The sequence below is a fragment of the Stenella coeruleoalba genome (genome assembly GCF_951394435.1).
Source record: "Stenella coeruleoalba genome assembly, chromosome: 12".
Classification (NCBI taxonomy): Eukaryota; Metazoa; Chordata; class Mammalia; order Artiodactyla; family Delphinidae; genus Stenella; species Stenella coeruleoalba.
The window spans coordinates 33,326,104-33,350,993 of NC_137158.1; positions in this window are offsets into that span (position 1 = coordinate 33,326,104).

Genomic DNA, 24,890 nt, shown 5'->3' on the forward strand with positions numbered 1-24,890 from the left:
CCGCCTCATATCAATGCGATGTTTCGTATGACAGTTTTACTTTAAAGAAAAATAAAGCGTGGGCCCTGGCATTTATAGGGTGCCTGACTTTATTTCAGGCACTCTCACATGTTACTCTATTTCATCCTCACAGCCTTGAGAGGTGGGTACTATGCAGTCATGAAGAAAGAGAAAATGAAGAAAGACTTCATACTTATCAAAACTAATTAATCAGAGACTCTACATCGCTACTAAGGAAACATGGTAAAAAAAAAAAAAGTCTCCAGTTGTGATCCAGAGGGCGTTGGTCCTATCATAGATATAAACAAATTTCTGTGGGGATCCCTGGGTACTGGAAAAGGCCTCTGCAGAGGCTGTAGGATCCCTCCTTGAGGGCTTCACAGGCTAGCAAAAGTCAAACAGCAATAAGGAAGGCGGTGGTTGGAGAGAATATGCTCCTGGACTGAGTCCAGAGACCTGGGTCCTCCTTGTGACTCTCCCGCCTACTAGCTGTGGGACCCAGAGCACAACAGGTGGCCTCACTGAGCCTGTTTCCTCATTCCAATAGGACTGAGTTAGGCCTCATGGCCTTAATCTCCCTTCCCATTCTAATTGATTCCAGTACCTCTTGGGCTTGGTCCATACTGAGCCATTTATGAACCATTGGTAGTTCATTTTTGTTTTCATAATTTTTACAACATATAGGTTTTGCAAGTATAAATAGGTAAGATAAAATAAGATTGACAATTATTTTTTCTTAAAAGGAATTTAAAATTTCAATCCCAGAGGAAGGAGAAAGCCATATGGGAAAGAGTGGTTTTGAGGAACCACTCCAAATCATTGAAATCAAGACCTGAGCTCCCACCATCCCAAACATTCATTCCCCACATTGACTTCCATTTTCTCTCCAGAGACGTTTCTTCAATGATCTAAAGGGACAAGGACAGTATAAACTCTTAAGGACAAAGAGAACTTCTGTACGCAAGGAGTCTTCTGTACACAAGGGATTTCACACATATTTGGAAGGTAAAGAGCAGAGCAGAGGGGATACTAATAAGAAGTGAGCTAATTCACCCGGGCACCTCAGGATGTTCGGGGGGTGGCGGTGGGATGAGAGATGTCAATTGAAAGTTTGACGTACACCGACGGTTGGACCCCCGGTGCCCTCCCATGCCCTACAGAGCTTCAGCCAAACAGGGGAATCACCTGAGAAAGAAAATGGCACGGGATTCAGGAAATAGGGGTTCTGACACAGGGGTACACTGAAGGAATGTTCCAGTAAAAAAGCTATGCTGTAGATTTGAGGGTAACCATCCAGATTAAAGCAGGGGGAAAGAAAGCTCAGAAGGGAGTTTTCCTGAAGAAAAGGGAAAACTTTATCTGATATATTAGTGCACTGGAGAAAAAAATCCCTAATAGTGTGTATTGGATCTGAAGGAACCGATAGGAAAAAAAATTAATAAGGATGGTCAAAGAGCAAAGTATACAAATAAAAATAAATGGAGGATGCATGAATGTTCATAGCAGCATTACTTATAATAGCCAAAAAGTGGAGATAATCTAGATGTCTATCAGCTGATGAATGGATATCTATGTCTATCCAAACAATGAAATATTACTGGACAATCGAAAGGAATGAGGTACTGATACATGCTACAACCTGAATGAACTTGAAAATATCAAGTGAAAGCAGTCAGACACAAAAGGCCACATATTGTATGATTCCATTTTTATGATATGTCCAGAATAGGCAAATCTGTAGAGACAGATACAGATTAGTGTTAGCCTAGGGCTGGAGTCGGTGAGAAGGGAGAACGATGAGTGACCGCTAGTGAGTTCTAGGTCTCTTTTTGGTGGTAATGAAAATATTCTAACATTAGATTAGGGAAATGATTGCAAAATGCTGTAAATATACTTAAAAAAATTAAATTCCATTAAATTATACACACCTTTGTGGGCTTTGTGTTATATTTCAATAACCCTATTAAAAACAAATAAATAAATGGGAAAATCAGGCAAATCCTGATGCCAAGGAAAGAAAGGTGTTCATGAGAGCAAAAATAATTGTATCTCACATGACATGGATGAATTTGCATAGTTACCATAATGTATATTATTGATTTAACCAAAAATGTTGATATACTAGTAGAATGGAGGGTTGGGATGGGGAAGTTAGGAGAGGCAGAAGATAGTTCCTCATCTTCTGTAAAAAGAAGTTAATAATAGATTGGACCTAAAGTGGACAAATCAAGAAATATTAGAGAAATAAGCATATTAGTTAGAAATTGAAGGTAACTATGTTGAAGAAGCTCTAAGAATAGCAAGTGGTTTCCTCTGGAAAGCAGGAATTATGAGAGGATGGGATGGGGTAGAAGTTGTAACTGTTAGTACAAGCTTTTTAGTGCTATCGTCTGCTCTTTTAACCATGTGCATTTATTACTTTAATAAAAATTAAAACTATATCTAAGATAAGCTTGTTTTATACTGCCAGTTCAGCCTGTAAGGAATTACCCTGGCTGGAGCCTTCACCTGGGAGAGAGGCAGCAGCATCCCTCAATGCTGGCCCAAGACTCTCAGCATGCAGGTGTCACAGTGCTGATTCCAAAACTGACTCAGCCCAGGGAGGGAAATTCCAAACCAGGATTATTTGCTAAATCTGCCTTGAGTGGGGAATTGAGGAAGATCTGATCTCTTTTGGATTTTGAATAGAAATGTTACAACGATTCGAGGTGCAAAATCAAGCAGGTCCAGCCAATAAAGAGATTAAATATGTGAAAAAACTGTTTCCTCCTTTTCATTAAGCATCTCAGGATGTTGCTGCTGGTGGATCGTCCTTGGTCTGCTGTCTTTGAAGATGAAAAACTGGGGCCTAGGGAAGGTGAACAGTTTACCTAAGGTCACAAAGTAAAGCAGAGGCAGAGCTCAGATGAACAATTCTAAAGATGTAAAATACAGCTCCCTGAACGCAACTACCCTCCTCAAGTTTGGGCACCATAAAATGTACACCACGTGCTCCCAGGCTGAAAAGTAGCTGATGCCAAGCGTATTTCACTCACTTCTTGCATATCTTAAAATATGTAGTGGAATGTTTTCTGGATCCTCTCCGTATCCAAAAGAAAATATCTAAATAAAATTGAGCCAGTCCTAAATCTTTGTATGTATCTTTTTCTCGCTTCTTTATCCTTCCCCCAATTATTTTTCAATCACCATGTCATGTAAAACCACTTTTGTGTAAATTAGATACATGTGTGGAGAATTTGACACCAAGAAACAAGTTAAGTCATAATTTTTAAGCAGTGCTTTGGTTTAGAAAAACTCACATCAGATCAGTTCCCTTAGTTCCAAGATGCTGTCTGATACATGACTATATCAATTTCTCAATTAAATACTCTTTAATATTGCTGTATAGATTATTTTCCATAAAATATTTATTCTGGGTCACGTGAGGAATATCAGATATATAGATGTGGATATGGATATATCAGCTATATAGATAAAGATAGGGATACAGATATGGATATAGATACAGATATAGATATCACATCTCTTCTTATATGATCGCCCTTTAACAGAGGAAGAACCAACGCACAGGTGATGGACGTGCCTTGGTGGATGGATAAAGCGCTGGATGAATACACAGTGACTCCATCTGAGGCGCCTCTAGTTTCCTCCTTCTCCACACGGCCTGCATTTGCATGTCTTTATTTCGGGCAGCCTTCAGAGTGATGCAGAAAAAATGCTGTCCGGACCAAGGATTTTGAAATGTCCTTTGTTAGCAACATACGCACATTTACACTCCGAAAAGGAACAAAATTTTAGATCGCCACTCTGTGAGCATCTGCAACGAGAGCTACCTTTTCTATGTTGACAGGTGACTGATTAAAGAGGAGGGATGTATCTTTAAGTTTGCTATCATGAAAAATATATACACCACCCTCTCCAATGGTTCGGCTCCTCGTGATTCCTCGTGGTCCTTTTCCTTCTGAGCAGTTCAATTAGCGGGAAATCTCTCTCTGATGGACTGAAGCAGCTTGAGTGAACGCCTGAGCGCTCAGCCAATTAGGCTCATTTGAAGTTGCAGAATTGCCTTCTTTGGTGTTAAAACCCCATGTCAAACACTGGGTCTAAGATCATTTGTGCTTCAAAATGAGATTGACAGAGCAGCTGCAACAGGGGGCATGCCTGCTGGACGACTTAATTGTGGAGCCTGAAGGGCCATCATGAACCGGCGTGCGGAGACCACCTCACCGCTGCTGCATTACAAATGCTCTTTATTAACAGCGATCTGTAATCAATGGGCTCAGGCTTTTTGCCAGAGCCCCCAAATCAGGCAGGCGGGCCTCTGCGTCAGGGTGGGCGGAGCCACAGGCCCCGGCGATCGAACCGGGGAGAGAAAGCGATGTTGTCCTTGTCTGACACTTGGGTGCGATGCTAAATCAGAAAGGGACCCTCGTAATCATTCCGAGGGCGCCCTTCGCTCGCTACTGGTTGAATATTCATTAGCCCGGGTGAGCGCGGCTCACTATACATACAATTACATGTTATTGATGTGAATGAAAGGAGCTGCTTTTGTTTCAACAAAGGCAAGTATTCTAAATCGGTTCAGCATAATGTGTTAGGGTAACTTTTGATCAGAAATATAAGGGCTTAGAAATATATATCCATATGTCCATACATAGAGACACAACTCAGTAGGTGTTAGGACACAGTAGGAGTTGGGAGGGCTTTTGTTAAATAGACAGTAGGTTACTTTCAGAAATTTTAAATCTATTTATTTGGAAGGTCTGCAAAGTCCAATTGGGATTTCCTTTCCTTTAAAACAAACCATTACATGACATTCTTTCTGAAAGTGTGTAACGGGAGAAGCACTGAAGTGGGAGTCAGAGGCCAAATAGCCAGCTAGACCTGGCTCCACTGCCAGAGACCTGTGTAACCTTGGGCAAGTCATTTAACCTCTCTGGCCTGCCTAGCCTTGTCCACAATATGTGAGCGACAGGCACACTGTAACATCCATGAAGTCCATTTTCTAATTTACCTTCTCGTAAATGTGTTTAGTGATATTTCTTTCACTTTGTGGTGCAAGAAAGCCATTAATTCTACTATTAAGAGCAGAAGAAGAGTACAGATGGGGTGGCCGAACCACCTTGCCCTAGTGCCCTGTCCTATTCTCAAATAATTACCATTTGCACATATTTTTTCTGCAGTCTTGTGTTAGGTGGTATGGAAGACAGGGCAGGAGCAGAGTCACCTGGGCCCTGCTTGCCAAGAGCTCAGAATCTGCCAGAGGGAAACAGACCAACAGGTAAGTCATTCATCAGTTTTTGTGTAAGGTTGCTTTCCAGTTCAGTAATATATCCAGCTGTATCCTATCCAGGGCCAATGTGTATGGACAACTTATCTGTGCACTGCACAGCTGCAGGGGGCGCCATTCACACTGACCACCAGTTGAATAGATACCCTTGAGTTGTGCAACACGGCGGTCCTAATCCTATTAGATCAAATCAACATACAACTAAGTTCTGAAAGAGATAACATGGGCTCCCTGCTCTCTGGTTGTTATACTCTAAGAATAAGCTCATGGAAAATATATGAATAAAAAATGCAAAATTTGTTACATAAATAAGATATAAACTATAAAAGAAATGATGGAAGATAGCAAAAAAAATCACAAGCAATAAGTGATTACTTATAAGACTATACTATGGTCTGAATTAAATGAAATTATGAATGCAAAGTGCTTAAATTGTGCCTGGTACATAGCAAGCTTTAAATAAATCTTAGTTTTTGTCCCATTCTTTGTTGCAACATTTTGCACAATGATAATATTTGCTAGAAGGGAGAGATTATGTTAGTTTGGGATCTCCAAGAAAGGATTTATAGAGGAAGTGGGGTTTGAACTGACTTTTGAAGGGTAGGTGAAATTCAAATAAATAAAATATTAAATCATGACTTTAATTCAGATTCCCACAAAATGTGCCTAGGATGGTGGGTCATCAAGGTGGAACACCCTGGGGACACTCAAAGTTCTGGCCATCTCTCACCAAAGGACGCTAAAGGCTCTAAAGCACAAGCTGAGTTGCCATTCACCCAGGTTCCGATAGCCTCTGCTGGAACTGTCATAAGTCTCTGTGTCACCCGCATCTCCCCCATTTTCTTTTCAGCCCATTCTGTAGGGAAACTCCGGTCTTTCCAATCAGAAGGGCTCCACCAAGCTGATTCTACATTCCCAAAGGCACCTACAAGTTTCCCTCAAGCTGACCTGGCTGCTAGCCCATGTTTTCAAAGAAAATGAAAGAGTTTTGAGCTGAAGACTAGAGTATTCCATTTTTCTACTGGGACCTCCATCACCATGGCTAACCATTTCTTATCAGATCCCTCAGGTCCAACCAGAATAAAATTGAACCACCACATTCTAACCCAGTAGACCACAGAGCCATTCCAGCACGAAAGCTCGTGAGAGGAATAATAAAGATAATTAATAATAACCATAATAATATCACTTATATGTCCCATATACTTTACATATAAATAAAACATGAAAGTTTTGGAAACTTATTTAATCCTCACAATAATCCTATTCTTACATTTCACAGCTGAAGAAACTGAAGCACAGAAACGAATCTGCCGAGGTCATGGAGTTGCTTTCGGTCCTAGAGCTGTGAAATAGGAGAGCTAGGATCCAAATTCAGACAACCTGGCTCCAGTCTCAGCACACACACTTTGCTGCCTCTCTCCTCACGCTCCAACTCCCTGCTCAGAATGACTGAGATGTCATGGTGGCCTACAACTTCTCCAGTTATGCTGAGCTTCATGACTCACCCATTTATATTCATTAGCATTTCAGTCTAGCTCCATACTGAGTACTGACCACTACATATAACTGCCTACTAGAAACCTGACCTTTCTAACTCCTGTCAGTCTCAGCATATTCAAATCGACCTCACTGTCTCCTTCAGTCTTCCCCATCCCCACTCTTTGACCCTGCTCCTTTCCTAAACTCAGGCAATGGCACCAGAGTCAAACTGACTCAGAACCCACGAGTTATCCAAGATGTTTTCCTCCCATGCATTCCCCAAACAGGTGCCCTAATGAAACATTCAAATCTGAGAATGTTACTTCCCTGCGCAAAATCCAGTGCTCTCACTTACCTGTAAGATTTAATCTAATCTCCTCGCAAAGCATACAAGATTTTGCACGATTTGATCCCAGCTTCAACCATAGTCTCCCCTCACATCAAACTCTGTGCTCCAGCCATAATGCCCCTCGTGCAGTGCCCAGCATGCCACCTTTGCTCACAGCTCTGCCTTTGTCTTCCCTTAGATTCCCTGTCTAACCTGCCATCCCCTTGCCTACCTGCTAATCAATGCTTCCAAGTCCTTTGGGTCTCTGCTCACCATCAGTCTCCTCCTAGAAGTCTCCCTGCATACACCAACCTCCCCCCTCTCCCAAGTAGATGAGTTGTCCTGCTGCCCTTTGTACCTGTCCCTGTGTAGAGCTGTGGTAGTTATTGTATCGTAATTTCTCTCTCTCCACAACGCAAACACGATGTGTTTTCATCCCCAACATCTAACCCATCTAATTACGTGCTCTTGATTTGCACTCAAAAAGCATTTGCTGAATGAATGAATTGACATTTCTAGAACTTGAAATAGTGATAAAACACCTTCATAATGAATGCATATTAGAGATATAAATAATATAGGTGATAGTACTCTGTCAACTATGAGAGCACTATAATAAAGTAAGATATTATTAGTGTATCCCTCCACTGAATACATTATAGCTTTTCCACAACTGCTTGGAGAAGAGACCTGTGGTTCTATTCCAAAATTCAGGATAAGAAAGGCAAATCCAAGAGAAAACCAGTTGTAGGGAATTTTCTTCTATTCAAACTGAATTTTCTCTGTGAAGTTTTAATTTAACATACCTTCTAAAAATAAGCAATGCAAATCAGTATATTTTTATTTTAAATAATTTTCATTTTTAACAGAAGCATTCAATACTAATTTCTTAGAAGTCCCCAAAATTAATATTGAAAATTTTTTTGCTCATCTTGCAAGGTATCACCATTTGTGCTAAAATATATGGTTCTGCTAAAGAACGAAGGTAACTATGCTTCTTTGCAAATAAATGTCCTTAGCCTGTGATCACCAAAGTGACCAAATTTGGTGACATACATGTAACAATACTAAAACGTTACATTCTAATTGTATTCACTGGTGTTAACAGCTGCATCCTCTGTAATCTTATACAAGAAGGAGAAACCTATGATTGGATATATATGTCTTCCTAGCACTTTCTAGAACTTTCTCCTCTCCAAGGACATGTCTTAGCTGATCACATAGCTATTTTTCAAGCTCTGATATCTATCATTTAAAATGGTAATAAAAGAATTAGCATCGACACTTGACACTGTTCATGCTAATATTTTACGCTCTGGATTTTTCCACAGTATGAAATCAAATTGCACATCCTGAGAGAAATGCACATGCCATATTGTCATGCACAGTAGATCAAACTAATGTAGTAAAAACCCTAAATGGAAACCTTCTAAGGAATTTTAAATACACAAGCTACATCTGCAAGATATTTAACTATTGTTCTTTCACTAAAAATTAATGAGATTTAAATTTAGCTTGAAAGATAGAACAACCAAAGTTTAAAGTGCATGCTAAATTTGTGTCCTAGGTTGGTCCCTCAGGACTCTACACAGCCTGCTTTGGATAAAATATTTCAAGTTCAGAACAATAGTGGGTGGGGTTACAGATTCTAACTCTACTCTTTTATTTGTCCATGATCTCAACACAATTCTGTATGCCTTTTAATCAATGTATTAAGTACCTTAGCTTATTTGTAAGGCATACATAAAAGAGGAATTTGGAGAGCACAGCTACAGTATGTTGGTCTGTTTTCAGATGGATGACTCACACTTGGAATTTGCCAGATATAAGAAAGCAATGGCAAGGTAAGTGTAATTGGCAAATCGGCGATTGCTTCAGTCCAGTACATGACCACTTAGGTAAGAATCTCTGCCACTGTGGTTTTATTCCATATGGCACCAAAACCACTTAATTATATACTCCCAGAATCCTTTTCCATTAAAGGAACAATTTCTGAATATACCTACGAAATTGTATTTATGTCTATTTTTAGAAATGAGAGTCAAATGTTACTTATTCCCCTTGCTATACAGCATCTTCTCTATTCTTGGAGGCAGCAATTCAAAACTGCAGTCATCCCTCTTGGAGAAGTCCTATAATTACAACTAAACACTAAAGAACACACAGGCCCACCAACAAATCCACAAAAATATTCAGCTGCACTATTATTTCTTGGGCAGCTTGTGTTTAATAATTTAATTCAATTCCAGTAGCATAGCGCATAACAACAGTTATTTTTTTGTTTTTTTTTGAACCAGTAAACTCTGACATGGAAGTCTAACGGAGTATGACTTTGCATGCTGAGGTGTCATTTTCATAAAACAGCATTTTCACCAGGGACATATGATGAAAAAGCAGAGTCTTCAGATATGATATTGAACAGTCATCAGCCATTAATTCATTATAATGCTATTTTTCTATCTAGGTAATTTATCATTTGTCAGAAATACAGACGAGTGGTTTACATTTTCTTAGAGACTGTTAAACAGGAGCATGAGAATATAAAAGCTACTAAATTATGAAATAAATACCATTTTCAGGCAAAGCACCCTTTGAAATATCCACGGGGCAAGCCTTTTCAGTTATTGATGTTTTCAAGGTAAGATAATGAAGCCACAGATAATGAAAATGTAATTTTTTTTAAATTATGTTTTGGCCCATTTCTATTCAATATAAAAAATATCTATACGTAAAGTCAAAAAGACCATAGTTCATTTACTTATTAATTTGTTAACTCTGGGTCTTACTTATTATAACAAATAGAGTAAAACATATAATAATCACTTAATAGAAAAATCTTTAAAAATGCCTTTACACGTGATGTAGGCAAAACAGCACACTGAATGATTGTTCTTTTCAAACCATTTGTAACCCTCAGCATGTGAATGAAATATCCACATGGTGATGACTTCAGCATTACTGTCCAGAGAAGACCCCTGCTCTGCATTCAGCCATGTCTATCTCTATTTCCACAGCCTTTACTCACCGTGTTCCCCATTGTCAATATCACCTGGCAGTAGAAGGTAGTTGGTCTCCTTTCTGGTCCCAACTCAAAGGCTTGTGAAGGCATCAAAGGCAGATGTGTACATATTGGGGAAGCCTCTGGGGGGGTGGGGGGCAGGAGGAAAATAAGGCTGTCCCTCCAGATGATTCAAATGTATGCCACGACATTTGCTGCCAAGAGGCAGTATCTTTTAAAGCAACTAGTGGCCATTCATTCTTGTTTTGCTTTATTTTAATGATTTACATATGCTTCACATCTGAATATACCACCTCTGATTTGCCGATAGCCCAGGTCTTTTAAAAATGCTAAGCTTGTATCTGGGAAAATTACCCATTTGTTGAGATGGTAATTGTTTTAACTTTGATGTCTCTCACTCTGCACATCTGTTTCAGCTCTTCTACCAGACGCACTCACGAATTTATCATCTCTGCATATGTTCCTGGGTTAGGACAGCCTTAGTGGCAGAGTACATCAGTAAATTCCACTGCTGTATTAAGTTTGTTATTATTGGGTTTGTCCATAAAGTACAGTGTTTATGACCTGACCAGTTCACACTTGCAGAAGGAAGAGGCACTAATATAGCCCCATTTTGTTACCTGATCTCCTAACCCACAACAGCCTAGGTGATACTTCCTTAGTTTCATAGTTTATTGTGTTATCATCAAGCAGAATTTTCATTGCTTTTTACCTGAAAGTCTAGGCCCTTTCTGCTGTACCACATTGCCTCACTAAAATATTAGATTCAAATCCTGACTCTATTCATTACTGCTCGCATAGCCTTAAATAGCATACAATTTTCTCATTTGTAAACTGAACAAAAAATAAGACCAATCCCTCAAAGTTTTGTTGAAACCAGGGAAGTCCTAACACAATAGTGTTTATTGTCCTTTATAAAATATTTCAGTGCTAAAATGCATGACAGAGCTCGTCTAGGCTTTATTGTACATAGTGAGATTTGAAGAGTAATAATTGATTCCTTAGTGGAGATAAATTCATGCAACAATGGACCATATTCTAAAATGCTTCAACCATAACCTCCATAAGCAAACTAACACATAAATCTCAGACACAGGGCACTGACCACATGTTGGGCCAGAGGCCTCTACCTATATCAAGTGGGGATAATGTATTGTACTAAGGTGGGCACTAAGATATTATCATGTGTTCTATATTAATTCCATTAAAGCAGGTCATTTCAGATGAGGTATCTACTGAACAAATTATGCCTATATTGAGCTCTTAAATCTTTGACACCTTTAATTAAAAAAAAAACAACAATTCGATGTCTGTGACATGAAAGTCATAATGGAAAATGAGTTTACATGCTAAGGATTTGTTTCGTAAAGCAGCATTTTTACTAGGTGAATACAATGAAAACGCAGAGTATTGGTTGACAAAAATAATAAAAATTTTGGAAGAATATAAGATAAAAAATTTCTCCTCTCTATCTCATTTTCCAGAGTTCACCACTATTAGGATATTTCTCTTTCTGAATGTTTCCTATGCTTTTAAAATCTTTTAAATGTTAATGTATATAAAGACATATATTATAACCTTACAAAATTTGAACATTTTTTTTTCCTGTACCTTACATGTCTTCATTCACCATGTTGTAGATGTCTCTTCATATTGGTGCATGTAGAGAGGCAGATAGATCTCCATTATTTGTAGGATGGCAGAATGAGAGTGTACCTGAACAATCTGCCACTGACAGACATGTAGGTAGTTTTAATGTCTTGCTGCTGCCAAGAATGCTGCATCCATGTGTGGACATCTCTGAACACTTACAAGCAACATTTTGTATGACGAATTTCTATATTTACAGCTGCACATCAAAGGGTGTATATGTTTTTATTTTTACCGGTACCCTCAAATTGCCACGTAAAAAATTTTGTACCAATTTATATTCCTTGAAACAATGTATGAATTCCTGTTTGCCTACATATAAGCCAATACTCAGTATCATCAAGATTTTTAACTTTTGTTAATTTGATAAATAAAACAAAACTGCCTTATCATTTTAATTTGCATGATCACTATTGAGATTAAACATTTTTTTAATTGTTTGAAGTTTATTTAGTATTATTCGGTGAATTGCCAACTCATCTCCTTTCCCATTTTCCTTTAAATATTTTTATTTATTTTGGCCACGCCCTGTGGCATGAGGGATCTTAGTTCCCCAACCAGGGATTGAAACCGCACCCTCGGCAGTGAAAGTGTGGAGTCCTAACCACTGAACTGCCAGGGAATTCTCTCCCACTTTCTGAGTGGCTTAATTCTTTCTTATTGACTGCCGGCACCTCTTAGCTTATTATTTTTGATAACACTCTGAAATATAGATTAGGTAGATAAATAGACATAGAGAAATGCATAGATAGACAGACATAGAGGCATAGATACATAGATATATGGATGATATAGGTAGAAAAAGAGAGAGAACGTTTTCTCACGATCACTTTTATAAGATGTATTTATTTGTCCCTTTCCCATACAGATGTTTTTAATTTTTAAATTATCAAAACCACCACTCTTTTCTTTTATGATTTCTGGGTCTCATGTCTTGCTGAGAAATATCCTTCCCACTCTAAGATTCTTCTTTTGGATTCTAAATATTCTACTCTGCTTTTTCTAATAGTATTCAGAGGGTATTTTTTAACCTTTCACTTCTTAATTGATTTGCTAAGAATTTTACTAAGTACCTGATTGTATAATCTAATCAACTACGTGCAATATACAACCTAATGTTGTAAATAAAAATGATTTTTTGCAAATAATCTCACTAGCTTTATATCACATGATACCTCTAGCAAATGAGATACTGCAGGTGAAAATTTATAAATGGCAAACACAGGCAGAGGCTCCACAGCCCTACTCTTTAGGCCTTTATATTACCAAAGTATAACCAGACTTTAAGTAACAGTAGTAGAAAACCAGTTCTGATTTCCAGATTTAAATCAGCATAAGAGTGTTTTATTTTTATTTTTAAATTTTTTTTGCGGTACGCGGGCCTGTCACTGTTGTGGCCTCTCCCGTTGCGGAGCACAGGCTCCGGATGCGCAGGCTCAGCGGCCATGGCTCACGGGCCCAGCCGCTCCGCGGCACATGGGATCCTCCTGGACCGGGGCACGAACCCGTGTCCCCTGCATCGGCAGGCGGACTCTCAACCACTGCACCACCAGGGAAGCCCAAGAGTGTTTTATTAAAAAGCCCTTTGGCACCGACTTAATCAAATAACTCTCCCACAGAGACTAATTTTTACACTTAATTTGCTTCATTTTTGCCATAATGTTGTAACCCAAAATGCTTAAAACAGGACCAGTGGATGACAATCCTGTGTATTTATTGTTCTTTTCATTGAAGAAACATGTATCTGTGCCTCACACATGTAAAGCTTTGGGATAGGTACTTGAGGGATACAGAGATCAAGACAACCCAATTCTTCTTTTCAAAGGCATTAGCTCTCTAGGGGGGCAAACATATACGCACAAATTTCTCAAGGAAGTGGTGATATTTATGCACAGGGTTGTATAAAAAGTAGACAGCTCAGGTTCCAAACTGTAATTGTGTGAAGATGTGAGCATCTTTAAATCTCCTATCAACGTCAGAAGCCTAAATGGGAAACTTCCCAGCTGACTATGAACTACAGATGTGGTTTGCTTGTCATGCACGGTGTTTTTGTTTAATTTGACTTGCTTACCAACATTCTAAAACTCAGAGATTTGACACTAAAATACATTAAAGTTTCAGGCTTATCCAGATAAAAAATGGGAAGATCTGGCAACAACGGCCCACCGTTACAACAACTGGGTAACAAATCTGATGATGCTGAGTATTGGGTTTCCCTTTGACTTATCTTTTTCCTCCCAGTTTTATTGAGATGTAATTGACAGACACCACTCTATAAGTTTAAGGTGTACAGCACAGTGATTTCACTTACATACATCATGAAATGATTACCACAGTAGGTTTAGTGATCATTCATCATCTCGTATAGACACAAATAAAAGAAAAAGAAAAAAGTATTATTCCTTGTGATGAGAACCCTTAGGATTTACTCTCTCAACAACTGTCGTATAGAACATACAGCCATGTTCATTCTGTTTATCACGTTGTCATGATATCCCTAGGGCTTATTTATCTTTTATTATCATTATTATTATTTTAATTGCTTTTATTTTTGGCTGTGTTGGGTCTTCATTGCGGTGCGTGGGCTTCTCATTTTGGTGGCTTCCCTTGTTGTGGAGCACAGGCTCTAGGCACATGGGCTTCAGTAGTTGTGACACGTGGGCTCAGTAGTTGTGGCTTGCGGGCTCTAGAATGCAGGCTCAGTAGTTGTGGTGCACAAGCTTAGCTGCTCCACGGCATGTGGGCTCTTCCCAGACCAGAGCTCGAACCCGTGTTCCCTGCATTGGCAGGCGGATTCTTAACCACAATGCCACTAGGGAAGACCCTTAGTGCTGATTTATCTTATAACTAGAAGTTTGCACCTTTTGACCACCTTCAAGCCATTCCCCCTCCCCCCACCCGCTGCCTCTCATAACCACAAATCTGATCTCTTTTCTTATGAATTTGTTTGTTTTTTAAAGTATAATTGACTTACAACCCTGTGATAGTTCTTGGTGCACAACATAGTGATTCAGTATTTCTATACATTACAAAATGACCGCCACAGTAAGTCTACTCGCCATTGCCACCATACAAAGATATTACACTATTACTGTCTATATTCCCCACTCTTGTACATTTCATCACTGTGAATTATTTATCTTGTAACTGGCAATTGTACCTCTTAATTTTCCTCACCTATTTCACTCTTATTCCCACCCACTTCCTCTCTGGCAACCACCTGTTGGTTCTCTGTATCTATGACTCTTTTTTGTTTTGTTCTATTTGTTCATTTGCTTTGTTTTCTCGATGCCAGATATAAGTGAAATCATACGGTGTTTATCATTCTGTGAATTATTTCACTTAGCATAATGCCCTTGGGTCCATCCCTGTGGTCACAAATGGCAAGCTTCCATTCTTTTTTTATGTCTGAGTAATATATATCTATTGATGGGCACTTAGTTTGCTTCCATATATTGGCTATTGTGAATAATACTTCAGTGAACTTAGAGGTGCATATATCTTTTCAAATTAGTGTTTTTGTTTTCTTTGGAAAAATACCTAACAGTGAAATTGCTGGATCGTATGGTAGTTCTATTTTAAATTTGTGAGGAACCTCCATACTGTTTTCCACAGTTACTGCACCATTTTACATTTCTACCAAGAATGCACAAGTGTTCCTTTTCTCCACATCTTCACCAACACTTGTTATTTGTTGTCATTTTTATAATAGCTACTCTGACAGATGTGAGGTAATACCTCATTGTGGTTTTGATTTGCATTTTCCTGATGATTAGTGATGTTGAGCATCTTTTCATGTGTCTGTTGGTCATCTGTATGTCTTTTTTTTTTTATATTGAGTCGTATGAGTTCTTTGTATATTTTGGATATTAACCCCATGTCAGATATACCCTTTGAAGATATATTCTCCCATTCAGTAAGAGACTTTTCTGTTTTGTTGATGGTTTCTTTTGCTATGCAAAAATATTTTAGTTTGATGCAATTTCATTTGTTTATTTTTGCTTTTGTCTGCTTTGCCTCAGGAGACATATTATAAAATATTACTAAGACCAGTGTTAAAGATTGTACTGCCTATGTTTTCTTCCAGGGGTTTTATGGTTTCAGGTCTTCCATTTAAGACTAATCCATTTTGGTTTTATTTTTGCATATGGCATGGGAAAGTAGTTCAGTTTGATTCCTTTGCTTGGCTGTCCAGTTTTCCCAGTACCATTTATTGAAGAGGCTGTTTTTACCCTCATTGTATATTCTTGCTTGATTTGTCATAGATTAGTTGACCACATAAGTGATGTCATTTCTGGGCTGTCTAATCTGTTCCATTGATCTGTTGGTTTTTGTGCCAGTACTATACTGTTTTGATGACTGTAACTTTGTAGTATAGTTTGAAATCAGGGAACATTATATTTCCAGCTTTGTTCTTCTTTCTCAATATTATTTTGGCTATTCAAGGTCTTTTGGGGGCCCATACAAATTTTAGAATTATTTGTTTTATTTCTGTGAAAAATGCCATTGGAATTTTTATAGGGATTTCATTGAATCTGTAGATTGCCTTGGATAATATGGTCTTTTTACCAATGTTAATTCTTTCAGTACATAAGTATAGTGTATCTTTCCATTTATTTCTGTTGTCTTCAATTTCTTTCAACAATGTCTTATAGTTTTTCAAATACAGGTCTTTTACCTCCTTATTTAGATACATTCCTAGATAGTTTATTCTTTTTCATCCAATTGTAAATGGGATTGTTTTCTAAATTTCTCTTTCTGATAGTTCACTGTTAGTGTATAAGTTTCTGTGTATTAATTTTGTATCCTGCAAATTTACTAAATTCATTTATTTGTTCCAATAGTTTTTTGGTGGTGTCATTAGGATTTTCTGTATATAGTATCATGTCATCTGCAGTTACAGTTTTTCTTTTCCAATTTGGATTCCTTTTATTTCTTTACTGCTTTATTGCTGTGGCTAGGACTTCCAATACTGTGTTGAATAAAAGTGGCAAGAGTGGACATCCTTGTCTTGTTCCTGATCTTAGAGGAAATGTTTTCAGGTTTTCACCATTGAGCATGATGTTAGCTGTAGGTTTGTCATATTATTTGTCATTATTATGTTGAGGTATGTTCTCCATGTATCCACTTTGTTGAGAGTTTTTATAAATGAAATGATGATTTTATTGTTACACAGAGAATGCAAAACATTTAGTCTGCCCCCATGACACAGTCTTCTATTCTGTTTATGCTGCTTCCATCTCCAAGCACTGCCTCTGTCTTGGGATCCTGGCCTTAAAGCAACTCCACAAGAGACCTGTGTAGGGGTCCTTCTCCCATTTCACAAGTGAAGCAGAGTGGTCTGACTTGCCATGGTCATGTTTGGGATTGGACTAGAATGGGATTCTGGTCAATAAATGAATGCTGAATTTTGTCAAAAGTTTTTGCTGCTTCTATTGAGATGATCATATGATTTTTTAAAAATCCTTCCTTTGTTAAGGTGGTGTATCACATCAATTGATTTGTGGACGTTGAACCACCCATGGATCCCTGGGATAAATCCTACTTGATCATGGTGTATGATTCTTTTAATGTATGGTTGAATTTGGTTTGCTAGTATTTTGTTGAGGATTTTTGCATCATGTTCATCAGTGATATTGGCCCATAGTTTTCTTTTTAACGATGTGATGTCGTCCTGGTGGAATGAGTTTAGAAGTGTTTTTTTCTCTTCAGTTTTTTTGGAATAGCTTGAGAAAGATAGGCATTAATTCTTCTTTAAATGCTTGGTAGAATTCACCTGTGAAACTGTCTGGTCCTGGACTTCTGTTTGTTGGGAGTTTTAAACTACTGATTCAATTTTGTTATTGGTAATTGGTCTGTTCATATTTTCTATTTCTTCCCGATTCAGTCTTGGGAGATTGTACATTTCTGGGAATTTGTCCATGTCTTCTAGGTTGTTCAATTTATTGATATTTAACTGTTTGTGGTAATCTCTTATGATACTTTGTATTTCTGGGGTGTCAGTTTTAACATCTCCTTTTTCATTCCTGATTTTATTTATTTGGGTCATCTCTTTTTTTCTTGATGAGTCTGGATAAATGTTTCTCGATTTTGTTTATCTTTTCAAAGAACTAGCTCTTAGTTTTATTGATCTTTTCTATTTTTTTTAAGTTTCTTTTTCATTTATTTCTGCTCAAATCCGTATTATTTCTTTTTCTTTTTTCTGCTAACTTTGGGTTTTGTTTGTTCTCCTTTTTCTAATTCCTTTAGATGTAAGGTTAGGTTGTTTATTTGAGATTTTTCTTATTTCCTAAGGTAGACTTGTATCTCTATATACTTCCCACTTCCCACCTATACTGCTTTTGCTGTGTCCAATAGATTTTAGATCATTGTTTCCATTTTCATGTTTCTCTAGGTAGTTTTTGATCTCTCTTTCATTTATTCAGTGACTCATTGGTTGTTTAGTAGCATATTTTTTAGCCTCCACGTGTTTGTGTTTTTTGCAATATTTCTTTATAGTAGATTTCTAGTCTCATAGCATTGTGATCAGAAAAGATTTTTGACATGATTTCAATCTTAAATTTACTGAGACTTGTTTTGTGGTCTAGCATGTGATCTATTCTGGGGAATGCTCCATGTGCACTTAAAAAGAACATGTATTCAGCTGCTTTGGGATAAAATGTTCTATATATAAAACATATATAAATGGGGTGTTAAAATCCCTTACTATTATTTTGTTACTGTCTAGTTATGTTTATTATATTTGCTTTAGGTATTAGGTGCTTCTCTTTTGGATGCATTTATATTTACCATTATTATATCTTCTTGCTGGATCAATCCCTTTATCATTATGTAATGTCCTTCTTTGTCTCTCATTACAGTCTTTGTTTTAAAGTCTAATTTGTCTGATAAAAGTATTACTACTCCAGATTTCTCTTTCTTTTTGTTTCAATTTGCATGTAATACCTTTTTTCAGGTAACTTCAGAGAGAATTCCCTTGCTCTGAAGGAAAACCACATTGATGAAGGGTATAATACAGGTCCTTTCAATTTAAAAGCACATTGTATTCTGATCACCTAATAATCATAAATGAAGGGGCTGATGAACTACCTAGACAATTAGGAGTTATTGTAAGTGGCTTTGTGTTTCAAATATCTGAATGAGTGCTTAGTAATTTACTCCTCTAACAAAAGAAGCATTAAAATGAAGGCACATGAGACCCAAATAATACATTTGCAGTCACCATATCCTAAACCTACAGGGAGAAATACCCTCATGGGAATCAGATAGGATCTTTCAATAATGCAGAGGCAAGAAATCTGAGGAGGGAGGGCACTGGCAGGTGTCTTCACAGCTGTACAGCTAAAATCTGTAAGCTACACATCATCTGCAAGTATTAGATAACATTACATCTTGGGCCAAATTTGTAATTGGGCCTCAATCTTGCTTTTCAGATCTGTGACAGTCCGGGTGGAAGCAAATATATTCTCAGGTTTTTATCCTTGATGCACCCAAATTTTAAAATATTTTATTGTCTTGTCTTTTCTTCTTCTTCCCATTCCCTTCCAAGACCTAGGCTGTTTGAATGTGAATACCCTGATTGGCATGAAAGAATGCAAACCACTTGAGGAATTTTCTTTCTCCCATCTCAGATAAATAAACAACTTTTCTTAGTTTTTACATGTCTTAATTTTTTTTATTGTCAAAACATCTTAGAATTCACATCTGTGTTTAAAGTGGAGAGCTATGAGCGTTCATAATGAAGCTTCCCCTTTAACTGAAATATTTTCTTCATTAAACAAATTGATTTATCTTAGCAATTTCAATGCAGGCTTAATAGTATCTTTTGTAATCTGTTTAGGGACTCTTAATATTGCAACACATTTTAATGAAGAATTTAAAAAATACAATGGATGTTAAATAATTTTCAAGCCCTCTTACATACTTTATAAATACAAGAAAACATTGTTTGGTGTTCTTATATTCTGATACTACTGTTACTATATTTTGAGACCATAACCAAAGAAATTATTTGTTTTAATTTTGTTGCTCTTTCTCTATAACCCTTCCCTCTCTCTCTCTTTCCCACCCTCTCTTTCACTTTCTCTCTCTATTTTTTTCTTGCATGTATTATATAGACTAGTTTGAATGTTTTGAAGTAAAAGAAGCAAGGAGGCAATGAGGGAGACCACTAATTAATATATGAGCACATTTCTTAGCTGAATGGAGAAGTCTGAATCTTCCAAAAGAGTGGTTAGAAAAGATAAGGAGAATTGGATGAGGCCAATGCAGAAGTTGAGATGAGAGCAAGTATTTTATGAATGATGAGGCTTAACAGAACCAAGCAAGCAGGTATTGACTAAGTGAGTAAGTTAAATTACTTGTATAGGTCTTTAGCAAATACTTCTAAGTGACCTTCCATATTGCTCCACTATGAATTCCACATTCAGTTAAAACAGCTTATTTCTTGAAGATTTATTACTTGATAGGTATAGTAACCAAATGAGCTCTACTGGTTTAGAATAAAGTTTCCAAAAATATCCAATCCTGAGTGATACAACAAGAAAAATGGGTTCTAATTTCCAGTAGGTTTAAGAAATGCTTTGTAATGAACTGACCTCCCAGGTCACTCCCTCACCCAACACCACTGTGGTGATCCACAACTCACTGTAGATGTTTTTAGGGGAGGTGAGCAATATTTTGTTTGAAAACTACTGAAAGGAAAACAGGAGGGAAAAAAAACCATAAGAAAGTAAAACTCACTTATACCTTCACTATTTTTAAAAGTATACAAGGTGAAAACTTGAAGCTCTCTTCTCTACTCATTTGATCTCTCTCTCTCTCTCTCATACATACACACACACATACATTCTGGCTATTTTATAGCAATCCACTGTTCCTTTAATTTTAATTCTTTGTTCTCTTGAACTAACTCTTGAATACTCAAAACATATCCTCATTAAATAGCTTCTCATGTCTACAGAGCCACTATTCCCTCAGAACTCCATACCCAGACAAAGAAACCCAGGATATGCACACTTCCTGGTGAGATCATTAGCAACACTGTTTTCAAACTAGAAGAATCATCTCCGTGTCAGTGGCAAGTCATCAAAACTATACTGTAGTAAAACCAAGGAGCCTTCCTTGTCAGCGAGGTGTTCGGCACTTGGTCACAGGGGGTGTGACCATGTGGGTGGGATTTGAGTTGTTGGAGTACAGTTCTCTTTCATGTAGGTGTCTCCTGAGTGTTTTCCAGCTTCTCAGGTAGAGGAATCCAAGTTCTCTTTTTCTTGATTTCTAGCTTACTCTTAATGAGCATCAATTCCTCTCTTTCTCTGGGAATGACTCTTCCAGTTAAGCTCCAGCTTGATGTTCGACAGTCTTTGGACCATTAAAACAGGAGCAGGAGCAGGGAAGATTTGCCCCACCTCTCCAAAGTCATTGACATAAAGAAATATTTTTAAAAATTAATTTATATATCTTGTTCTTAGAAAAATACAAAAGATTCAGCTCGTCTGCTTTTTAAATTAAGGACAGAGAAACAAGATTTATTCAACAAGTAAAACAAGTATTTTTTTAAAATCTCTCAGGTCCATTTTATGTCGTTTGGGTCAAAGAGTAAGGGGGGAAGTGATAGTAGGGAATAAGGTTAGAAGGGGGAAGAAGCTACATAAAGAGGAAAGTAAAATGCAGATGGAGGAAGAAAGACAGAGGAAAAAGGAGAGGTAAAAAGCAAAATAGTCACTAAGGGAGAGAGAAGACAGTTTCAGTAGGTTGTGAAGTATAAATTACAAGCTTCAATCCGCTACGATCATAGATTCCAGAATGTTATCATCATGTATTCCATCAGTCACTCAATGAACACCTACTATCAGGCCCTCTTCCAGGCATGAGTTACACTGTATCAAACAAAATAAAGTATCTTTCTTTTGAAACTTGTGAATACACAAGAAAATATCTGTTACATTCTTTTAAGATAAAACAAAACATAAACAACAAAGACCTACAGTACAACACAGGGAACTATACTCAATATCTTGTTATAACCTGTAATGGAAAAGGAGTCAGAAAAAGAATACATATATATATAATTGAATCACTTTGCTGTATACCTGAAACAAACACAACATTGTAAATCAACTATACTTCAATTAAAAAAAAAGAGAGAGAGAGATAAAACAAAACAGAATGTTTAGTGACCAAACCAGCTATTTTAGATTGGGTGGCTGAGGATGTGAAATTTAAGCTGAGATCTAAATAGCAAGAAGGAGCCAACTATGTGATGATATGACAATCATCCAAGTCAAAGAAACAGTGGTACAAAGTCTTTGAGGCAAGAAGGGGCTTATCAAATTCCAGGAACAGACTGAAGGTGAGTGTGGCTAGGGTACGAGGAACAAGGAGCAAGGAACAAGGAAAGTCAGAGGGGGAAAGTCAGAGTCTAGATCATGAAATAGTGCAGAAAATTGTCCACTGCCTTGCTAATGGATTGGATATGAATGAGGAGAGAAAGAGAGGAATCAGAGATGTTTACTGGGACTTGGGACTGAGAATTAGGTGGCCAAAGATGCCATTTACGCTCAGGAAGCATAGGGAGAGTAGAAATGTTCAGTTTTTGATGAGAGTCAAAACATTTGTTGCAGGTGGTACTGGGGTCGGCGGAGAATCAGGTCTCTTTTGGGTATGTTAAATCTACAATGCCTATTAGACTTTCAAGTGGCAGTGTTGAGTATATAGTTGGATATAAAACTCCTGAGTTCTTATTAAAATTCCTAAACACTGGAATTGCCTTCTCTACAGATTTTCTACTACTCAGATACATTAACCTGAGCAAAATAAACATGAAAGTTGGTGGAAAAGATTTTCTGCATTATCATATCAGCAATCAAAAAATACTAGCCATGAGATCCCGATGAAATCATACTTAGGATAAAACCAATCACTGAGTCCTGAGGTCCCTTGTCCTAGCAGCAAGGGAATACATTTTCCATCTGCAAAGTTGAGACATTGAGCCCCTGGTAATGCCCCTGATATCTTGTCTGTGAACAGAAATTCAACGAAGTCAAGGAAGTTAGGAAAAGGGGTTACTTTAATCTGAATAAATTAACTTGGTGGGAAATACTCTTCTCAGGGATAAATATTTTCTGTATAGGCTCAGGATTTGGAATACTAATTATAAGTTACAAAATGTGTAGATGTCAAGCATATTTATCATTTTGCCTTTGCTGATCTATAAAGCCAATGTATGTTTCTGGTAAACTATTTTATTAATATAAAATATTAAAAGTGTGAGGGAAAATGCAAGGCCATAGTATTTTGTTGTGAAAGCATTAGCTATGTCACATTCATAGAATATTTCACATCCATAGCATCTGACCTCTACAAAGTCACAGATATAGCCTGTGCTCAATATACAATGTTCAACTTAAGATAGAATGTTATTTTACTTGTCATATCATCTTAGTAGTCAAAATACAATAAACAAATATTAACATGGCGATAGCAGGTTAAAACATGTCTATCATATTTCTATAATGGAAACACTGCTCCGTGTGAGTGTATTTAAAATAATTTTTCAATACTTTAAATTTTCAAAATTTCCCCCCCACACACTCCACTTCATTGAGAAGCTCCACAAAAACGTCTGGCAACCTTAATGCATTGTTTAAAATCTGTATTAAAACAAAACAAAACCTGCATGCGTACGGTCAAAATAAATTACCTTAAACGCAGGGAGAAATTTGTTTCAGGGTGTTTGAAATGACGTTTTTAAAAATTGAGTTTAAAAAGAGTTAATTCAATAAATTTATTTCATCGCATTGAAATCTCTTCCATTTGATTGTTCCTGAGTGCATCCTTTAAAATAAACCAGTAAATGTAAGTAAAATGTTTTTCTGGGTCCTGTGAGTTGTTCTAGGGAATTATCCAAGGAGTGGATTTGGGGGTCAGATTTATAGTCAGCTGGGTGGTAGTGTGGGTAACTTGGGCATCCCATTGGCAGCTGGCATCTGAAGTGGAGCTGGTCATACGGGACAGGGATCCTAACCTGTGGAGTCTGTGCTAACTCCAGTTAGTTAATGTCAGAATTGAATTGAATTGTTGGGCACTCAGTTGGTCTTAGATAATTGGTTATTCTTGGTGTGGAAAAACAGCATGCACTTGGTGTCAAACACACACCACACACACACACACACATCATTCTTCTAGTTTTTTTTTTTTTTTTGCGGTTTGCGGGCCTCTCACTGCGGTGGCCTCTCCCATTGTGGACCACAGGCTCCAGACGCGCAGGCTCAGCGGCCATGGGTCACGGGCCTAGCCGCTCCGTGGCAGGTGGGATCTTCCCGGACCGGGGCACGAACCCGTGTCCCCTGCATCGGCAGGCGGACTCTTAACAACTGCACCACCAGGGAAGCCCTTCTTCTAGTTTTTTAATGTTGCTACCTAGTCTTTCATTCAATTATACATTCATTCCTATTCTGTTTTCATGTCTTTTATGTTTACTATCATTTATATGAATTTGGTGCAGGCAGAGGAGATTATACCATGTGTTTTTGACACACTTTAAATCCAGAACTGATTTTTTTCCCTCCATATGCTTTGATATAATTTGACTTTTTAATGAAAGTATGTTTGAAGTTACTTATATAAATGAATGATTGAACAATACAATGTATTTTCAAGACTTTTTATTGCAGCATTGATTTGTAATAGCCAAAATTAGAAATCAACCCAATACATACATATATATATGAAGACAAACAGTACATATATATGTACATAACTAACTAAATGCCACCCCTATCTAAAATCTGCATTTGAAAACAAAAGAAAAAGCAGAAATCTGCCTTTGCCTTCACCCAACCCCCATTCTCTTCTCCTATGAAGTCTATTATCATTGCTATGATATCTGCCATTCCACACTTCTTCCCTGTATACTTACATGCTTTTTAACTGATTGATGATAGATGAGAGATAGAATCAAGAACCATAGAGCACTGTATTGTGACTAGAGTATAGATGTGAATGAATTTATACTGTGTATATAATGAGTTTATACTGTGTAGCTAATCCACAACTTTCTTACTTAACAGTATCTTGACATTCTCTCCATGCCATTATCTCATTCTTTTTAACTGCTGAGT